General features: G+C 49.6%; 1 protein-coding gene across 5 annotated transcripts in view; it reads left to right on the top strand.

The window, feature by feature from the left end:
* The window catches only part of MAPT (microtubule associated protein tau), a 100,240-nt gene that overhangs the window by 33,359 nt on the left and 48,299 nt on the right, over window positions 1–18,582 (top strand). The gene's annotated exons all lie outside the window — the stretch shown is intronic.

The following is an 18,582-nucleotide window of genomic DNA, read 5'->3' as shown; positions in this document are numbered from 1 at the left end:
CCTCCCAAACCACATCTGAGGGAGCAGGGAGCACGCCTTCCATCCCTTTGTCCAGCCTGGAGCCTCTGCACGTGGCAGGCGGCATTCCGAGAATGGAGCGGACCATGGGGTCACTTTGCTCGTTCAGTATCTGTATATGTTTCTCCCTGGCCAGACTGAATACACCAAAGGGCAGGAAACACATCTGCTCCTTTTTCTGGGTCTCTGGTGGGGGCTTGCTCCTAATCTGCTCACTGACCTAGTCTCTGTGGTCCCCGCAGCTGCTCAGCCATGGCCAGGCCACCGGGGTTGCTCTGTCCTGTTTATATCATCCTCTCCCTGACTGGCCTGCTCTGCTGCCCATAGGTATCCTGGGGCCGCCTTCAGTAATGGAGGGCATATGTGCACATGTATGGGCATCGTACCCCCACCCAATATACACACAACCCCTAAACACACCATCAGTGATGCATTTGTGCACAGAAAGCTGCTGCAAACTTCAGTCCACAGCTGACATGCTTCAGTCAGCCCCCAAGCCTCCTTCCACGGTGTGGTGTTCAGCGAGCCTCTCACTTAGGAGCCCATTTCTCCCCGCCTATTAATAATAGATGCTTCCTACAACCTCAGCTTGGCTGCTTGGATTTAAGAGTGATCTTAACCGAAGAGACTAATGGGTGGGTCTGGACTTGTGCCTTTTAAGCGCAAAGCATTGCTCTTAATTAACAGGATTCTATCCTTTGGTTGGGAAAAGGCCTCCCTGCCATCACATCATTAGCTACCCACATCTGGACAGCTCCCAAAGCGGACTCCTGTTTTGAGCTAAGCCCAGGTGCATTCACGGAACACCCAAGATGCTACGAGGGTCACGTGTGCCACCTAGGCGCACAGAGCATGCCGGCCTGGGGTCGTGTAGCAGGGTGAGAAGTCCCCACGGGTGACTCGCACTCCATTTTCTCCCTCTGGGAGAGGAGGGCTCTTCCATGCACTTCACCGCAAGGGCCCACTCCTACCTGGGATGAGAGCACATTGGTTAGCTGTCGTCGGCGCGGTTCATGGGTCAGACTCCCTACCTGAATTATTTCCTCCCTCCACCCCAGACCAAGGTGCAATGTGCTGCTTTGTTTGTGGCCCCTCCAATGGACGGTTCAGAGGCAGGGGCCATGGAAGGACCAGAGCTATGGGGAGGAGCTCTCTTGCACCTCTGCCCTGCCCCCCAACCCTGCTGGCATTTGGGAGAGAAGAAAGGAGGGGTCCCGGCAGAGCACATGGAGAGCATGTAGCCACCATTCTGGGACTGTCCTGGTGCACCGTGGGACAGAGAAGGCCCTGTGGGCTCTTTGCACCATTAAGCTTGAGTGGAAAGGAAGGCTGCACCGTAGAAAAGAAACTGCTTTGGAGGCAAGCAAACCTTACACCCGGGCTCTGCCACTATAGCAGGGGGAGCCTTAGACAAGCAGCTTAACTTGGCTATTCAGAGCTTTCAGTAAGGGCACTGTCCATACCCAGCTCGCTGGACGGTGGGGCAGACCGGGCGTGGCACATGCTTCAGGATCTCCCACGGTGCCAGCACGTGGCAGATGTGCTGTCCCAGTCCATTTCTTTCCTTCCGTTCCCCCAAGTCCTCCTGTCATAAAAGCACTAATCCATATTAATGAGCAGACTTACTTGTCTGTTTGCTTCTGTAACTGATTACTACAAACAGTGCCTTAAACTGACGTACACGTTTATCTGACAGTTCTGGAGGTCAGAAGTCTGACACAGATCTCACTGGGCTAAAGTCAAGCAGGATTGCCCTCCTTTCTGGAGGGTCTAGGGCAGGTTTGCTGTCTTGCATTTCCCAGCTCCTGGAGCGTATGCATTTCTTGGCTCACGGCCCCATCCATTTGCCAAGCCAGTGATGACCAACTGAGTCCTTCTCATGTCACATTGCTCTGACAGCAATTCTCCTACTTCCGTCTGACACGTGGAAGGACCCTTTGGATGATATTGGGCCCACCCGGATAATCCAGGATCAGCACTCTATTTTAAGCTCAGCTGGGCAACAACCTTAATTCCATGTACCATCTTACTTCCCTTTTGCCACGTAAAGTAACAGATTCGCAGGTCCTGGGGATTGGACATTGAACATCTTTGAGAGACCGTTATTGCCTGCTACATTAACGAAATGCAAATGCATAGTTTTACTTAAGAGAAGAAGGTTTAATAATCATTTCAAACCAGATCTGGAAGACGTGGAATAAGTATCTTTTTTAAAAAAATTTTTAATGTTTATTTATTTTTGAAAGACAGGTTGTGGGAGGGGCAGAGAGAGAGAGACACACACACAGAATCTGAAGCAGGCTCTGGGCTCCATGCTGTCAGCATAGAGCCCGACATGGGATTTGAACCCACAAACTGTGAGATCATGACCTGAGCCAAAGTCGGACACTCAATGGACTGAGCCACCCAGGTGCCCCTAGGGATAAGTATCTAAATCAGGATACAAATAATCCAAATCATATTTGAGAATACTTTTGGTCACGTTGTACTTTTTTTTTTAAATGAGCTTTCTTTAAGTAAAATTAGTTCCATTTGTATCCTGTTACAGCATCTTAACTAATTTTGTATTTTTTCACATAAAACAAGCCTTTAATCACTGGTTTGAGGTGTTTAGACACCCTTGATCCCTTGAGTATTACTTATAAGTCCACATTTCATGGCTCCCTGGAACATGCTATCCACACAATAAGCCACAAGAATGAAAAGAGAATCACAGAGCTCTTTAATTGTAAATGGTCTTCTACCTGGTTTTAATTGCTCTGCTCTTTCTCTTGAACTGAAGTGTAGGTGACAGGTTCTTAGATAATCATGTGATGTGGCTTCCTCCTGAGCCCCCAGGGACCCAGTGACAGAGCATCTACTCCCCAAATGTCCTTGGGGACACAAGAGAGAAGAGCTGTGGATTTCATGCATGGCCTGAACTGGTGACAGCTTCTCTTGACATGACATGTTCCTTCTGAACAGGTTTCAGATTCTGATGTCCTTATTTTTCTTCAGTAAAAAGAAGCAAATTCAGTGAGCTGTATGCAGTGAGCTTGCTTTGTCATATTTTCCTTCATTGTTAGTGTAGCCTGAAAGAATCAGATCATTTCTCTCCTCCCTGACAGGAAGCACAGATTGATGTCCTAGCATTGTGATGGGGATTCAAAGAGAACAAACAGTGAGTAGTCAAATCTGTGAAATGGGCAAAGATAGCCTGTATACTATAAGTGTCCTTATTTATGACAAAGACATTGTGGTATTTTCTTTCTTTTTTTTAATGTTTTATTTATTTCTGAGAGAACGAGAGAGAGAGAGAGAGAGAAAGAGAGAGCGTGAGCAGGGGAGGGTCAGAGAGAGAGGGAGACACAGAATCTGAAGCAGGCTCCAGGCTCTGAGCTGTCAGCACAGAGCCCGACACGGGGCTCAAACCCATGAAAAGTGAGATTATGACCTGAGCTGAAGTCAGACACCCAACTGACTGAGCCACCCAGGCGCCCCCTTTGTGGTATTTTCTAAGTAAACGGAATAGCAGCTGATCTATAGTATCAAACACATGGGTTTGATGTTATGGACAACAGTCGTTTTCTGCCTTCCTTGGGGTATCTTCATTGAAATGTCCCCCTGACTTAGGTTTGTATCCTGGCTTCAGCGCTGACTAGCTGTGTGACCTTGGGCAAGCCCCTTCAGCTCTCTGTGCCATGGAGGGGCTCTTTCTTTAAGGTCCATTCCAAGCTTGAGAACCCAGGATTATATGAATCTGTCCTAGCCAAGCAGGGGCTCCCAGACAAATGCCTAGAGAACAAGTCTAGGGGAGGGGGAGAAGGAACAAAAATAGGAGAGACCTTGATGACAAAGGTGACAAACTGAAGGTCATTCCAGGTTAGCCCAACACCCAGCCGACATAGGAGTTCTATCTCATTCATTTTGGTCACTTGAGGTTTACAAAGGGGCGGGGGAGATTTTGCATTTCTTCTCCCATCAGGGCAACATTCTCTCCTGAGGGGGTGTCAGATACAGCTGTTGCCCAGGGGGCTGGGGTGGCCCACGCGAACAGGGCTGGCTGTCAGATCTGCAACAGACCGTGAGCTGCGAGCCTGGGAAGTGTTAGCAATTCATGGTGCCCCATCTCCTCCATCCTGCCCAAACCCATCTCTGTGCCCCCCACATTCATTGGTTTACCAGTTTACACGGGACCTTCCTCAGAGGGTGTGGGCCAGGAGCTAAGGCCACAGCGGCGAAGAAGGTGGCACGGCCCTCTGCTTCTCAGGGCATTAACCCTCCAGGATCAGCGCCAAGTAACCAGAGAATCACAACACCGGGCAACAGGTGTTCACTGGGGCACACGTGAGAGTGTTTGGCAGAGCCAGGAAGGGCTTCTAGAGCCTGAGTGGGAGTTAGCCAGACTGAGGGGAGGGCAAGTGGAGGAGGGGGCTTTCCTGGCTGGGAGACGAGCACGTGCAAAGGCCGGGATGTGAGGAAGAATGCAGCAGTGAGGGCCGGCACACGCCATTTGTGCCCAGTGTGCCGAGTGGCTTTCAGCGCGCGTTCTTTCCTACATCGGCCTGGGAAGGTACACGGAGCACCTAGCCCGCATACCAAGCACTGCACTAAGAACTCAGCTGTTTACCTGGTTTAAAAAAGACAAGTGCAGGAGTCCCCACCCTCAAAGAGCCTCTAGTGGGGAAACTAATGGGGTACAACTAGGAATATGAGGTGACAAGTGTGACAGTGAACGCTGGACCACGTGTGGAGTGGAGGGAGGGCAGGGAGGTAATAGGATTCCTATGTCCCAGGAATGCGGAGGTTTCCAGGCTAATCCCACTGACGTGGGGTCCGGGACGTGTGCGGTGAAGGCTTCGGAAGTGAGGGGGTTGTGGTGTTTCCCTTTCCCCAAGACACCAGACATGTGTGCATGTGTGTGTGTGTGTGTGTGTGTGTACACGGGCGTGCGCCTCCCCGCCGGCCCCTGCCTGTCGGACTCTGCACTCCCTGAGTTTAGGAGGTCAAGACCTTGAAGGGGCCTGGGCCTGCGGGCTGGGGCTGGGGCGTGCGGGCTGGGAGGGCCCAGCGGAGGCCCACCTTCCGTCTCTGCCATAGAACAGCCTTCTGGGTGAGCTGCCTGTCTCTTCTCATTCGTCTTCCCTCCTTTCCTGGAGCGTAGGCAGCTCTGTGTTTTAATAGATGTGACCTTGCACTTGCCCTGCAAAGAAGTCTTCACCTGCGGGCCCTGCTGGCCCACCCACCTGGGGCCCTCTGCATGGTGGGGAGCCACAACCCCCTCCCAACTGGGGCGGTGCCCTGTGGCCCCCTCTGCACAGTGGGGAACCACAAACCCCTCCCACCTGGGGCGGTCCCCTGTGGCCCCGTCAGCATGGTGGGGAGCCACAACCTCCCCTTCCTCTGACCAAGGCCAGGACCTCTGCTCTTCCCGCACAAGAAGTGAAACCTTCTGGGATGGTACAAACGTCGCGAGGCCACCTCTGTGGTTTTATGACACAAAAACTTGCCCCAGAGGTTGGATCTGAGCCAAAGCCAGATTGCCCAGGAGAGAAGAGGTTTGTGTACAAGCCTCTTAATCTCATACGCTCCTCAGAGCGAACCACTTTCCACCCGTTCAGGCCCAGGGCTCCAACTCCCCTCCCACTGGGAGATTGAAGGGCATCTGTTTTTCGATTTAGCAAAAGAAAAATTTAATTTCGAGCCTCTTTTGCGATGTTTTAAAAACATCTTTATTAAGATAATAATTCAGGTACCCATAAAATTTGCCTATTTAAAGGTACAGTTCCGCGATTTACCGTATTCCTTTAAGATGTTGATTCTGATGGTAATTCCTGAGGCCCAGCAGCTCAGATACAGGCAGGGGAGAGGGCACCGAGTCACATGGATGCCTCCTGCTCTCCTGCTTAATGACCAACAGGTGTTCAGGATGTCCCTTTGGCTTACCCCCCCCCCCCCCCCCCCCAGGTACAGTGTTTCCTCATTCTCCAAGTAGAATTTATCTCCCATTATGTTTCTAATTTTTTTGGTACTTCTTTCTTGCCAGATTTTTCTCTTCGAGATGAAAAATCTAGCCACTCTCTCTTTTTCCCTCTTGGACTATAATTTCTATTTCTTTTTTAAAAATTTTTTAATGTTTTATTTTATTTTTGAGACATAGAGAGACAGAGCATGAGCAGGGAAGGAGCAGAGAGAGAGGGAGACACAGAATCTGAAGCAGGCTCCAGGCTCTGAGCTGTCAGCACAGAGCCCGATGCAGGGCTTGAACCCACGAACTGTGAGATCATGACTGAGCCGAAGTCGGACGCTTAACCGACTGAGCCACCCAGTTGCCCCTCTTTTTTTTTTTTTAAATATTTTTTTATTTATTTCTAGGAGAGAGAGAGAGAGAGAGAGAGACAGTGTGAACAGGGGAGGGTCAGAGAGAGAGGGAGACACAGACTCTGAAACAGGCTCCAGGCTCTTGNTCTGAAACAGGCTCCAGGCTCTGAGCTGGCAGTCAGCACAGAGCCCGACGCGGGGCTCGAACCCACGAACCGCGAGATCATGACCCAAGCGAAAGTCGGACGCTTAACCGACTAAGCCACCCAGATGCCCCGCCCCTCTTTTTTTTTAAATTTAAGTTTATTTATTTATTTTGAGAGAGAGAGAGTGCACGAGCAGGGGAGGAGCAGAGAGAGAGAGAGAGAGAGAGAGAGAGAATCCCAAGCAGACTCCATGCTATCTGCATGAAGCACAATGCAGGGCTCGAACCCACGAACTGTGAGATCATGACCTGAGCTGAAATCAAGAATCAGACGCTTAAGCAACTGAGCCACCCAGGCACCCCTATAATTTCTGTTTCTGAACATAAATGTCCAGGCTTTTCTGCTGGATAGTGGACATTCTGTGTCTGAGCTTTTTCTGAAATACATCCTTAGAACCGAGACTCTAAATGTGTGCCCCGGCTTTGTTTTCCTGTCTGTCCCTGATCCAAATTGCTGATGGGTCAGCTTTAACTGATCCATGTGTCTGTATACCTGGATTGGATCTGGTTCCAAAGTGGTGTTTAAATTCTTGCTGTTAAGATCATTTCTTCACCCCATACAGTTTTCCGTTTTCCCCAGCACAGGTGGATACCCCATGTTGGCAAATATAGTTATTTTACCCAAATCAGAGGGGCATGACCCCAGGTACTTCGCCAGGTAATATTTGCATTTCCTTATTCTGATTTAAATGAGAAGTCTTACTGATAGACATTAAACCTATTTTGCCAACCTCAGTAGATCCAGCAGAATTGCCTGGTTTCCCCTTATCTACAGCCTTTATTTTTATATTCTGACATAGCCATGGAATCTTATAGCCCACACTTCATTTTGGGAGCTATATTTTCTAGGGCTCATAAGGCTGTAGCTTCAGCTTCCAAAGCTCCTCACATCCCTGCTTCTCTACATTCCTCTTGGAACAAGGTGGATATAAACGCATGAACAATTGCAGCTCTTTGTAAAGTGTAGACACATCACCCGTTACCCTTCACTAGATCTAAGAAAATCACACTTACTGTAGGCAAGGGTTTGTGACAACAGAATCACCACATCCAGCATCCATGGCTCTCTGCATTAAGTGCGTACCTGAGGGGCGCCCGGCTGGCTCAGTCGCTTACACGTCCTGACTTTGGCTCAGGTCATGATCTCACAGTTCGTGGGTTTGAGCACCGTGTCAGGCTCTGTGTGCTGACAGCTCAGAGCCTGCTTGGGATTCTCTCTCTCTCCCTCTCTCTCTCTCTGCCCCTCCCCCCCTTCTCAAAAATAAACATTAAAAAAAAGTGTGCCTGAAAGCCTGCACATCAGCTGTTAGCAAACCCCACCCCATGGTCTCATTCTCTTCCTCCCGGGGTTCATTAACGTTTCCCATCCAGGGGTCCCCACTGATCCCATAGTGATGCTTCTATGGCTTCAGATCAGAACCCCATGTGCACACTGTCACCCTGTGCACCCTCTGTCTCCCTGGTGATTGCAGAGTGGCGCCGATGCCTAGAATCAGGGTTAAGCATCTTGGCTGCCTCATGCCTCCAGCCTCGCCCGAGGCTGCAGGCAATTCGTGATATTTGAATCAAAGGAGAAGTGCACTGTGGGAAAATCCTTGACTGCTACAAGGGTGTTTTGTGTTGCCACAGTGGGATGGTATTTATTGCTTTTTATCAGATTATAAAACATAATATGTGTCTATAAACAGTATAGTAAAACACAAATGTAGGGGCACCTGGGTGGCTCAGTTGGTTAAGCATCCGACTTTGACTCTGGTCACCATCTCACTGTTTGTGAGTTCAAGCTGCACATCAGGCTCACTGCTGTCAGCCTGTTAGTGCAGAGCCGGGAGCCTGCTTCAGATTCTGTGTCTCCCTCTCTCTCTGCCCTTCCCCCAGTCACAGTGTCTCTCTCTGTCTCTCAAAAATAAATACATGTTAAAAATTTTTTTAAAAACTAAAACACAAACGTAGACACCAATGAGAGAAAGTCTCCTGAGTTCCACTCCCCTTTCCAGAGAAAACCTCTGTTCAGCACATGGCCTTTAGGACTTCTCTTCTACACATATACATATATGTGTTATTTTTTGCTGTTGTTTATAAAAATTCTTTTTTTTATTCAAAATTTTATTCTTTAATTAGCAAATTTGGGCAGGGTCGGGGGAGGGAGCAGGTGGCGATGGATAGCCACATTCAGACTCAGTATAAAAATTCCGCACAAGCACATTTCTAAAGCTACTTCTTTTACCTGGTGATACGGGGAATTCTCTCCATGCCAGTGTGTTCTTTTCTCCCCCATCCCTCTTACAAAGGAGTCCGCTTCATGCAGGGTGCTCCAGGACACAATTTTGGGCCTGCCTCCAGGCGTCACGGGACCAGGGATGATCTCACTGGGTACACCATCTGCCCTGCCTGGCCAGAGGCTCCATCGGGAGGGCCAAGGGGCACCACGTGTCATAAGATCTAAAGTGGGGTGGGGCTCTGTGCCCTGTATACAAACAGGATACAGAAAGGTTTGGCTAACTTAACGTGTGATAAGGTTGTCCTGATGATAACCACAGATGGCACGTCCGTAGTGATGTCCGGAAAGGGCCTAAGCAGCTGACATATTAACTCATTAAAACCTCACATTTTATGGATGAGGCGGTGGAGGCTCTGAGAGGTTGAGTGACTCGCCCAAGGTCACCCAGCTAGTAAGCAGCAGCCTGGCCCGAGCGTGTGCTTGATGCCCCTGTACTGCCCTGTCGTTGACTCTGGCCCTCATGCTGCATCAGGGCACCTCTCTCAAGGGAGGAAGTCAGGGACGGACGGAGTGCCTGCCCAGGTGTGGCATTTCTTCCGTGTGGCTCGAAGGACGCTATTTATCTTCCACCCTTCCTAGACGGTGCTGAGCTCAGGCCGCTCATTACTGAGGGACAGCTGCTAATTAGCCACCCTCCCACCACCCTTCTCTCCCCCGTGTCTTTCAGAGATGTCCTCACACTCGAGAAATGTGGATGAAAGCATCTTAAAAACGACTGCCTTTCCCCCTTCATTCTTCTCTTCCCTCCATTTCTCTTCTATTGCTCCCATCTAGTGAGATGTCCCCGCAAACTCCAGCCTCCCGCTCCGCCCCTGGGCCATGCTCCCAGCAGGTTGAGGCTTGGTGCCACCAAGGCTTCGTCCCTCCCCAGTCACCTGCCACGCCCTCTCTGAGCCTGTCCGTCACTTTGTCTAGGTGCCTGCCCTGGGAGGAGTGGGGGCCACAGAGCCCCTCATTCTACCTTTGACATTTACGTTCTCTCCACCCCTTTTGATACCTTTCCGGAAGGCTCCCCTCATTCCCCCCTTTTCCCTGGGCCGACGCGACGCTGCCTGTCCCCTCTTTGTGCCATTAGTCCCCCTCCTTCAGAGCAGAGGCACGGACTGAGGCCCTCACATTGGCCCCTTATCTTATCCCTTCAGGTGAAGCCTCCTCTTTCTCGTCTTCAGATACCTTCTCCTTGTTCATAACTCACCTGTCATGACAACATTGTACGTGAGTCTAGAACAGTTCACTAAAGTGCTCTCTTCACTAAAGTGTTTCCAGTTAACTTCACAGCCACCCTGTGAGACAGGTATCATCACGGCCGTGTTCAAATGAAGAATCCGTGGTCCAGAGAGGGCAAAGGACCGGCCCGGTATCAACCAGCTAGTGGTCCCCACTCAGCCTCAAACCCAGGGCTTTTGACTCCACACCAGGTGTCCTTCTCACCCAAATCCATGGAGAGATCTCAGCAGAGAAAAGGGTCCCTCAAGAAGATTGGAGCTGATGCCTGCATCTCAGAAGCCAAGGGCTCAGGGTGTCCAGCCATTCATTCACCTAACGAGGTTCGGCTCAGTGCACGTCACAGATGGAGTTAGGGTGGAGTGGTCTCTAGGTGCACCCGTCCGGGAGACACAAAGATGGCATCTTCAGATCAGGAGACCTGGCTTCGTGGAGAGCCCTGGGGTGGGCAGCGAAGCAAAGGATCCTCCAGGCTCACATTTGGGCTGACAGTAGAGGGGGCAGGATGGAGGCTGCCTCTCCAAACCCTGCAGTGGGGGTGAGGCCGGGCGGTGTTCTCAAAGTGCCTTGAGAAGGGGGGAGCCTGAGTGCCATCCATCAGTCCCAGTAATGGCTAATGGTGGAGCAGATGCTTTTCAGAACCCATAATGCTCGTTGGCAAGTGGCCAGAGGGTGCCTCTGAGAGGCTTCCGGGCACCTGAGGCGCTGCTGAGGCAAGAGCCTGACTGAGGAGTCCCATTCATCAGCTGTGGCCGTGTCTTCCTGTCCAAGACACGACTCCGTCCTGCCTGTGGCCAATTCCGGTGCTCAATATCAGCCCATTTCCCATTCCTGGGCTGAGCTTTCCAGCAAAACACCACATACCAGACTCTCCCCAGCTCTGCCCCGATTTCCAGGTCCGTTGGAGGTCCCTCGGCCTCTCTGTGTCTCAGTTTCCCCAGCTGCGAAACGGAGCTAAGATGACCCGTGCACCTCACAAAGGTGTAGTTGGGGCAGCCCCTCCTACACTAGGGCTTTGGAGTGGAGCTTCATGGTTCCTCGATGGAAGTCTCCAGAGACCCAACCAACATCACAGCCACCCAGTGAGGGGCCAAGACTACGGATTCAAAGCCACATGCGCCCTCCCCCACCCCAGTCTGGGCAACTCAACCTCAGTACATAAAATGGAGATAAGATAACATTCCCTACTTCACATAGGTTTGGGGGGAGGATTATATGAGGTAAAATGTGTGAACAATGCCTGGCTCTAGAAATATCTATTCTTACTAAGAGATGATTATGGATGGCTAAAAAAGGTGTGTGTGGGGGTCTCTAAAAGCAGCCCCCTAGCACGTTTTAAGTGTAATCTTGTGTTGATTTGTGGACCATTTGCTGCTCTGCTGGGAGGCAGAGACATAGCTGCAGTGCTACAAATTATATGCACTAAAGATCAGCCAGAAATAAAGCTTATTAATACAACATATTAGGTGAATAAAATAGGCTATGAGGTATAGTCTCATTTAGGGAAAATTCTGTGCGTGCACAGGAGAGGCATCTGCAAGGAAGTTCCCTAACAATGTTAAAAATGGTTTTTTTGCTTTACTCTTTCACATTTTTGTATTTAACTTTTTAATAATGACTATGAATCACTTTTATAAAACAATACATTTTGTTTTCTCTCTCTCTCTCTAAAGATTGGGTGGTTTGCCCAAGACAAGCAGTTTTTTTGCTCTGATTTTCTTGGCTTTGACATCAGATGAAACGCTTCCTTATCCATTTGTGCTCTGAGTTCAGGGGATTCGTCTCAGGTAGATTTAAAGTAGTAGCTAGGGACACTGGTGGTTCCTGAACCCGACAGAGGCTCAGCAACCTGTCTCTACCACCCATCAGGCTGTCCTCATTAAAGGCTGATCAAAGACTTGCCAGAAAGGGGGTTGGAGGGAAAGAGACCACACAGTTCTGTAAACCAAGGCCACCCAAGCCGGACACCTCACCCAGCCAAATGTTCTAGCCCAATTTCACTATAGGAACCATTACAAAGAAGGAGAGAAGGCTTTAGTGAAAAATAAATAAATAAAACAGAAACCTTAAGTTTAACACTAGAATTGTCCTCTCAGACACAATCTGTGAATTTTCTTACAACGGTGGACATTAGCCAGCTGACATCAGCCATGACACATTGTGTGCACACAGCACCACCTCCCCCCAAAGAGCGGCCTTCATTCATGCTTTCACACAACTGTGGATTGTTCTCTTTGGATGGGCGCCCAGGATTATTCCATTTTCTTCTTACCAACCTAAGTCTCCCCTCACTGTGAGCTCCTTTATCCTCTCTCCTCTTAATTTGGCAGTTATGCTTAAAATCTGGGTATTTTTATCATTGTTCAAATTTGATTCTAGAACATTCTGCGGCACACTGTGCTATGATATGACTGTGAGCTCACATTTTAGAGCTCCTCTGAGGGAGGAGCCATGTCGTCTTACCCTCCTGCAAGTCTTACCGAGGACTTCCCTGTGCCTGTCTCTGTGCTGGGCACCACCCATGGGGGACAGGAGAGATGAGGATGACACAAAAGGAGACGTAGCTCCTCAGATACTCACAGGTGGGACTGGCTGTTAGTGAAGGGCATCCGAAGCGTCATGGCTGCCAGGAGTCAGCCTCAAAGGGGTGTTCCTTTAAGCCCCTGAGACTCTTTCTCTCCCTTTGGGTACAGTTGGCTCCTTGCTTCCTGAGTAGAGGGATTTCCTAGTGACCCGAGACCGACACTTCCCCTCACTTAGCCGAGGAGATGAGGATGCACGCGCTTTCACTAATCTCCGTATCTTCAAGTAAAACAGTTGGACCATAAGCGCTAAAGAATACTGTAAATACAAACAGGAAATCTTCTCTTTTTTTAATTTTTAAGAGTTTATTTATTTATTTTGAGAGACAGAGAGACAGCACAAGCAGGGGAGGGACAGAGAGAGGAGAGAAAATTCCAAGCAGGCAAGGCGCTACCAGCCCGATGCAGGGCTTGAACTCCCAAATGGTGAGGCAATTTTCAAGGGAAATGAGAGGTTTATTTTGGTTGAGCAAGTGTCCTGGTATACCTAACCTGGCGTCTCAATCACTGCTGAATTTAATTTTTTTTTAATGTTTTTTATTTATTTCTAGGAGAGAGAGAGACAGTGTGAGCAGGGGAGGGTCAGAGAGAGAGGGAGTCACAGACTGAAACAGGCTCCAGGCTCTGAGCTGGCAGTCAGCACAGAGCCTGACGCGGGGCTCGAACCCACGAACCGTGAGATCATGACCTAAGCGAAAGTCGGACGCTTAACCGACTAAGCCACCCAGGCGCCCCAGTCACTGCTGAATTTAATCTCCATTAACAGACTGCTTAAGGAGATGAGACTCTGTGCCTGGCTGCCTGGGCTTTGAACCCTGACTCCATTACATGCCTGCTCTAAGACCTTAGGCAACTTACTCAACCTCCCTGTGCCTTAGTTTCCCCATCTGCAGAAGTAGGTGAAATAATAGAGGCGGGTATATAAATTAAATAAGTCAATACCTGAAGACACTTGGAACAGGGCTCCTGTCATTATGAGGAATCCCGTTTTCCACCCTAGTGCACTGGCACATTTCTGATGGTGTAAAAAAGGGACCAGAGCAAAGGAAAAACGGGATGCAGGAGCCAAAAATAACCTTGGGGAACAAAGTTCATTGTAAGGTTATTTTTGGATTCTAGATGATCTCTACCTGATCTCAGCTATCTGAGAGAAGAGGTCCATCTAGGGTGTTTGTTTTTTTTAATAGCAGCTTTATTGAAATACCTATTATACCATGAAATTCACCCTCTAAAACGTACAATTCAGTGTTTTCAGCCTATTTGCAAAGTTGTGCGTTGTCACAACTCTCTAATGGCAGCGTGGGATTTTTAAGCTGAGGGGGTCCAAGGGCGATCATCCTTTGTCTGGTCGGAGCCACCAGACAGGGGACAGGAAGGCGGTCCCGCTTTCTGCTGAGTCACGGCGGGCACCCAGGGGGGCCTGCGGTCGGTTGGTGCTTGGGAAGGAGCCCGCCGCCTGCCCGGCGTCTGCTGCCCCCTAGCGAGGCTGCCGCTCGGCCTGCAACACCCAGCCCTGGGGGTGGGCTCTCGGCCCAACGTGACATTCAGACACTCAAAGCTCCGTTGGGTATGTGAGTCTGTCGGTCCCACGGAGAGCCAGAGCCCGGGCTGCCCTAGACTCTCACCCCAGCCTGGAGAGTGTCATTTCGCCCAGTCCTGGAGGGGAGAAGAAAAGGGTTATGCTCTTTAAACTGTCTGTTGGGAAGACACCAGCAGGACCCAGTACGATATAGTAGCCTCGAGATGGATTTTAGCATCCAAAGATCAAAGTTCAGACCCTGCTCTGCCCCTTACTTTCTGTGTGACCCTCAGCAGGTTACAGAACCTCTCTGAGCCTGCTTTCGCATCTGGAAAGTGGAGACGATGATTCCTCTCATGAGGTGGTTGTATTACAGAGAAACTCTCCCTCTCTCCGAAGTCCCTGTGACTGACTTATAGACAGGGCTTACGTAAACAGATGCTATTACTATTCCAGGCTGCCGAGAGGGTGTCCAGTGTTGCTCTGGCTTACCCAAGGAACCTGAGTTACTCATTACCAAACTGCATTGCTGTGGGTAAGAAAATTAGGAAGAATAGGAAGGATGGCAGTAGGCGCAGGAAGGCAATTTGGTCTTGATCTACATCAGGTAAAGGCTGCCCGAGGTCAGAAGAAACCTACAGACATCCTGGGAAACCGTACAGGAGAAAACGTGGCGGGCAGAAGGAGGCATCGGAACTGCCTCCACGGAGGAATCCACCGAGGGAGCAGCATCCGAATCTAAGTCAGGTCCCAGGCTGCCTCAGTGGTCTTGGGCACGTCATTTAGCCTCTGGGGGACCCTTGACCTGTCTCGGATTTGAGTCCTGCGCACCTCACAGGTTTGTAGTGAGCCTCGATGTTCTCGATGGGGAAGTGTCCAGGAAAGTAGCAGATGCGCTCCAGTGAGCGGGGTCCCCTGGCGATGTTTCAGAGGTGACCTCTCAGCTGGACCAGGTGCTTGGAGCTCCCTCATCCACCACCAGACACCTCAGAGGGCAGCGGAGGAACGATCAGGAAACAAAGGTGCCTCTTCAGATGAGCTGCACAGTAGACGGGAGGGAACTCTGCGAGGCTGAACGTTTGCTCCATCTGCAGCCTGGGGAGGCCCTATTCTTTGGGAGCCAAAGGGACCTGAAGTCTCAGCTCCACATCCCTGTGCCCCATGGGGGCCCAGCCTTGGTGAAATGAGGAAGAAGTTGAAGATTGTCTGGGGGAGCCCTGCCCTTCTTCTACCATCCCCCTCCTTCCTGCCCACACCTTTCTCTGCCCTCCACCCCAGCTTCACCATTATCAGGTAAAAGTCACAGTAAAAATTCCATGTTAGCTTGTTTCCAAACTTGTGATTTATTAAAAGACTACAAGTATCCAGCAAAGGATAAATGGATAACCACAGTGCGGTGTGTCTGTACAATGGAATCTTACTAAGGAATGAAGCCCCAGCACGAGCCACAGCATGGAGGAGGCCTGAAAACATTCTGCTAGGTGTAAGAAACCAGGCACAGAAAGACCACATGTGAAATGATTTCAGTTATCTGAAATATCTAAAAGAGGCAATCCATGGAGTCAGAAAGCAGATGGTGCCTGGCAGGGAGTAGGGGTCGGGGTTTCAAGAGAAATTGCTTCATGGGCACAGGGCTTCTTTTTGGGGTGATGACAATGTGTGGGAGCTAGTAAGAGGTGGTGGATGCATAACACTGTGAGTGTGCTAAATACCACTGGGTTCACTTAAAATGGTTAGTTTTTGGGGCGCCTGGGCGGCTCAGTCAGTTAAGCGTCTGACTTTGGCTCAGGTCACCATCTCATGATTCATGGGTTCAGCCCTGCGCCGGGCTCTGTGCTGACAGCTCAGAGCCTGGAGCCTGCTTCGGGTTCTGTGTCTCTGTCTCTCTCTGCCCCTCCCCTGCTTATACTCTCTCTGTCTTAAAAATAAATAAACACTAAAAATTAAAATATATATATATATATATATATATATATATACTGGTTATTTTTCTGTTGTGTGACTGTGCTTTCACCTCCTTGTCTTTCCCTTATCCTGTCTTCACTTGCATGTCTTCTTTGTCTGTCCCTCTCACCCTGTGGACACTTCTCCCCGTTCTCTGCCCCCACCCCCCGACTCTGCCCAGTGGCAAGGCGACGCGGGGCTGGGGATGTGACCCTGCAGGATAAGACGCCATTCCTCAGGGGCCTTAGCTTCCTCCGCTGCAGAATGGCAGGGACAGACGCCAGGATGCTCTGGCTCTCGTTTTCTCTTGTGAGGTACCTTCCCAAGGGTCCCTGAAAAGTGGCCCTTTTTAGGGACCCCTGGGTGGCCCAGTCGGCTGTGCATCTGACTCTTGAGTTTGGCTCAGGTCATGATCTCACGGTCATGAGATTGAGCCCCACGTTGGTCTCTGTACTGACAGTGCGGAGCCTGCTTGGGATTCTCTCTCTCCCTCTCTCTCTCTGCCCCTCCCTCCCTCTCTCTCTCTCTCTCTCTCAAAATAAATAAACTTTTTAAAAAGTGGCCCTTTTTAGTTTCCAGGTTTAACTCAACTTTTGTGCCATTCCTAAAATTTCTTCTGTACTTCCCACCCCACTGCCTTTCACTGCCGGGGAAAACAGGAGGCAGGAAATGAGAGAGAGAGACAGAGGGAAATTGGTTGATTTAGAAGAATAAGAAAGCAGAGTGCAGCCTTAAGAAAACAGCTCGGAGTGTGTTTATTTTCCTGTCTGTGCATCCCTTTTAGATTACAGTGATCCGTGGGGCGGTGACCATGTCTTGTCTGGGCTGTGTACCCACCTCGGGGTTGTGCTTATTTTTGTGTTTTCCAGTCTACTGTCCTTGGCTAAAAGTCTTAGGGCTGAGATGTGTGGCTGTACCATTTGTTGGAAGAAGAAAACTTTAGTCAGTGAGCCCATCTTTTCAGGGCATAAGTGGAGGGTAGGCTTTGGGACTTCTTGGCTTAACCATGAGCTGAATGTGGTGAGCTACAGTGCATGTGGGTCCCTGGCGTGTCACACTTCCCAGGCTCCTTTGAAAGAACTGCTTTCTCTAAAACCCGTGATTTTAAAATATGAGCAACAGGGGCACCTGGGTGGCCCAGTCGATTAAGCATCTAACATTGGCTCAGCTCATGATCTTGTGGTTCATGAGTTTGAGCCCTGTGTTGGGCTCTGTGCTGACAGCTAAAAGCCTGGAGTCTGCTTCAGATTCTGTCTCTCTCTCTCTTTCTCTGCCCCTCCCCTGCTTGTACTCTCTCTGTCTCACTCAAAAATAAATAAAAAACATCAAAAAATAAAAGAAAACTAATATACAAGATTTTTACTTGCATACCTCCATCCACTATGTTCCAGGAGGGGAAACTTGGTCATTGAAAGGGATTGATCAATCCTAAAGAATAAAACCACGAGGCTCACTTAACTTCTTAGCCTCCCCTAAATCTTTAGCTGCAGGTTGAACGGGGTGACCTGAGTTGGCTGGCATGGCTCATGTGGGCCAGCTACAGTATCTCTAGACAGTCTGGGAGGCCTTGAGCTTCTGGGGCGATCCCGCCACTCCAGGGTGAGGCATCTGGTGACTCAGCCTGATGAAGTGACTCATGGACCAGTCTTGGGGATGAGCCACTGGGCGGTGCCCAGGGACTTCCCCAGAGGCTCCACCAGGGAGGAAGATGTTACTTCCTAGAGCTGGGTGGGAGTTCCATTTCTCAGATAATGGAACTAGTCCCTCTTAGAAGAAGGGTTCTGATGTTTTTGAGCTTTCTAAGGGCAACAGATCATTAGCATATCTAAAGGTAGAGAATATCACCCCTATATCCTAAGCCTTGAAGGATCAATGGGTACTTTGATCTTCCCCAAATAAAGCCTTGCTCATCCTTGGGGAGGTATCAGAGATTTGGAGAACTCAGTCTTGGAAGCCTTTGCCAAGAGCTCTTGGAGGGACAGTGTCCTCAGTCAGAATGAAAAGACAAGATGCCCCTTCTCTATGGGAGGTGGCTTCTTAAGTAGGGCCAGCCCACCCACCCTCTCCCCCACCCAGCAGAGGTCCTGCTGAGCTCTTTTTTTTTTTTTTTTTTTAAATAATGCATTTTGGGGGTGTCTGGGTGGGTCAGTTGGTTAAGAGTCCGACTTCAGCTCAGGTCATGATCTCACGGTTGGTGAGTTTGGGCCTTGCACTCTCTCTCTCTCCCCCTCAAAATAAATAAATAAACATTTTAAAAAATAATAGCATAAGATAAGTAATTTAAAAGGAAGAATTCAGGGCACCTGGCTGGCTCAGTCAGTAGAGCATGTGACTCTTGAACTCGGGGTGGTGAGTTCAAGCCACATGTTAAAGGTAGAGATTACCTAAAAATGAAACATTTAAAAGGAAGATAACAGAGTAAAAGAAGAGGCTCAAATTGCAGAGATAAAGATGAAAAAAAAAATGGAATAAGCCAAAGCAGGATGGATGACCAAAGGAAAATGGCATA

The sequence above is a fragment of the Hyaena hyaena genome, unplaced genomic scaffold, assembly GCF_003009895.1.
Source record: "Hyaena hyaena isolate Hyena2069 unplaced genomic scaffold, ASM300989v1 scaffold_378, whole genome shotgun sequence".
NCBI lineage: Eukaryota > Metazoa > Chordata > Mammalia > Carnivora > Hyaenidae > Hyaena > Hyaena hyaena.
Note: the sequence above shows the minus strand (reverse complement) of the source record. Positions and strands in the feature narration are given on the sequence as shown.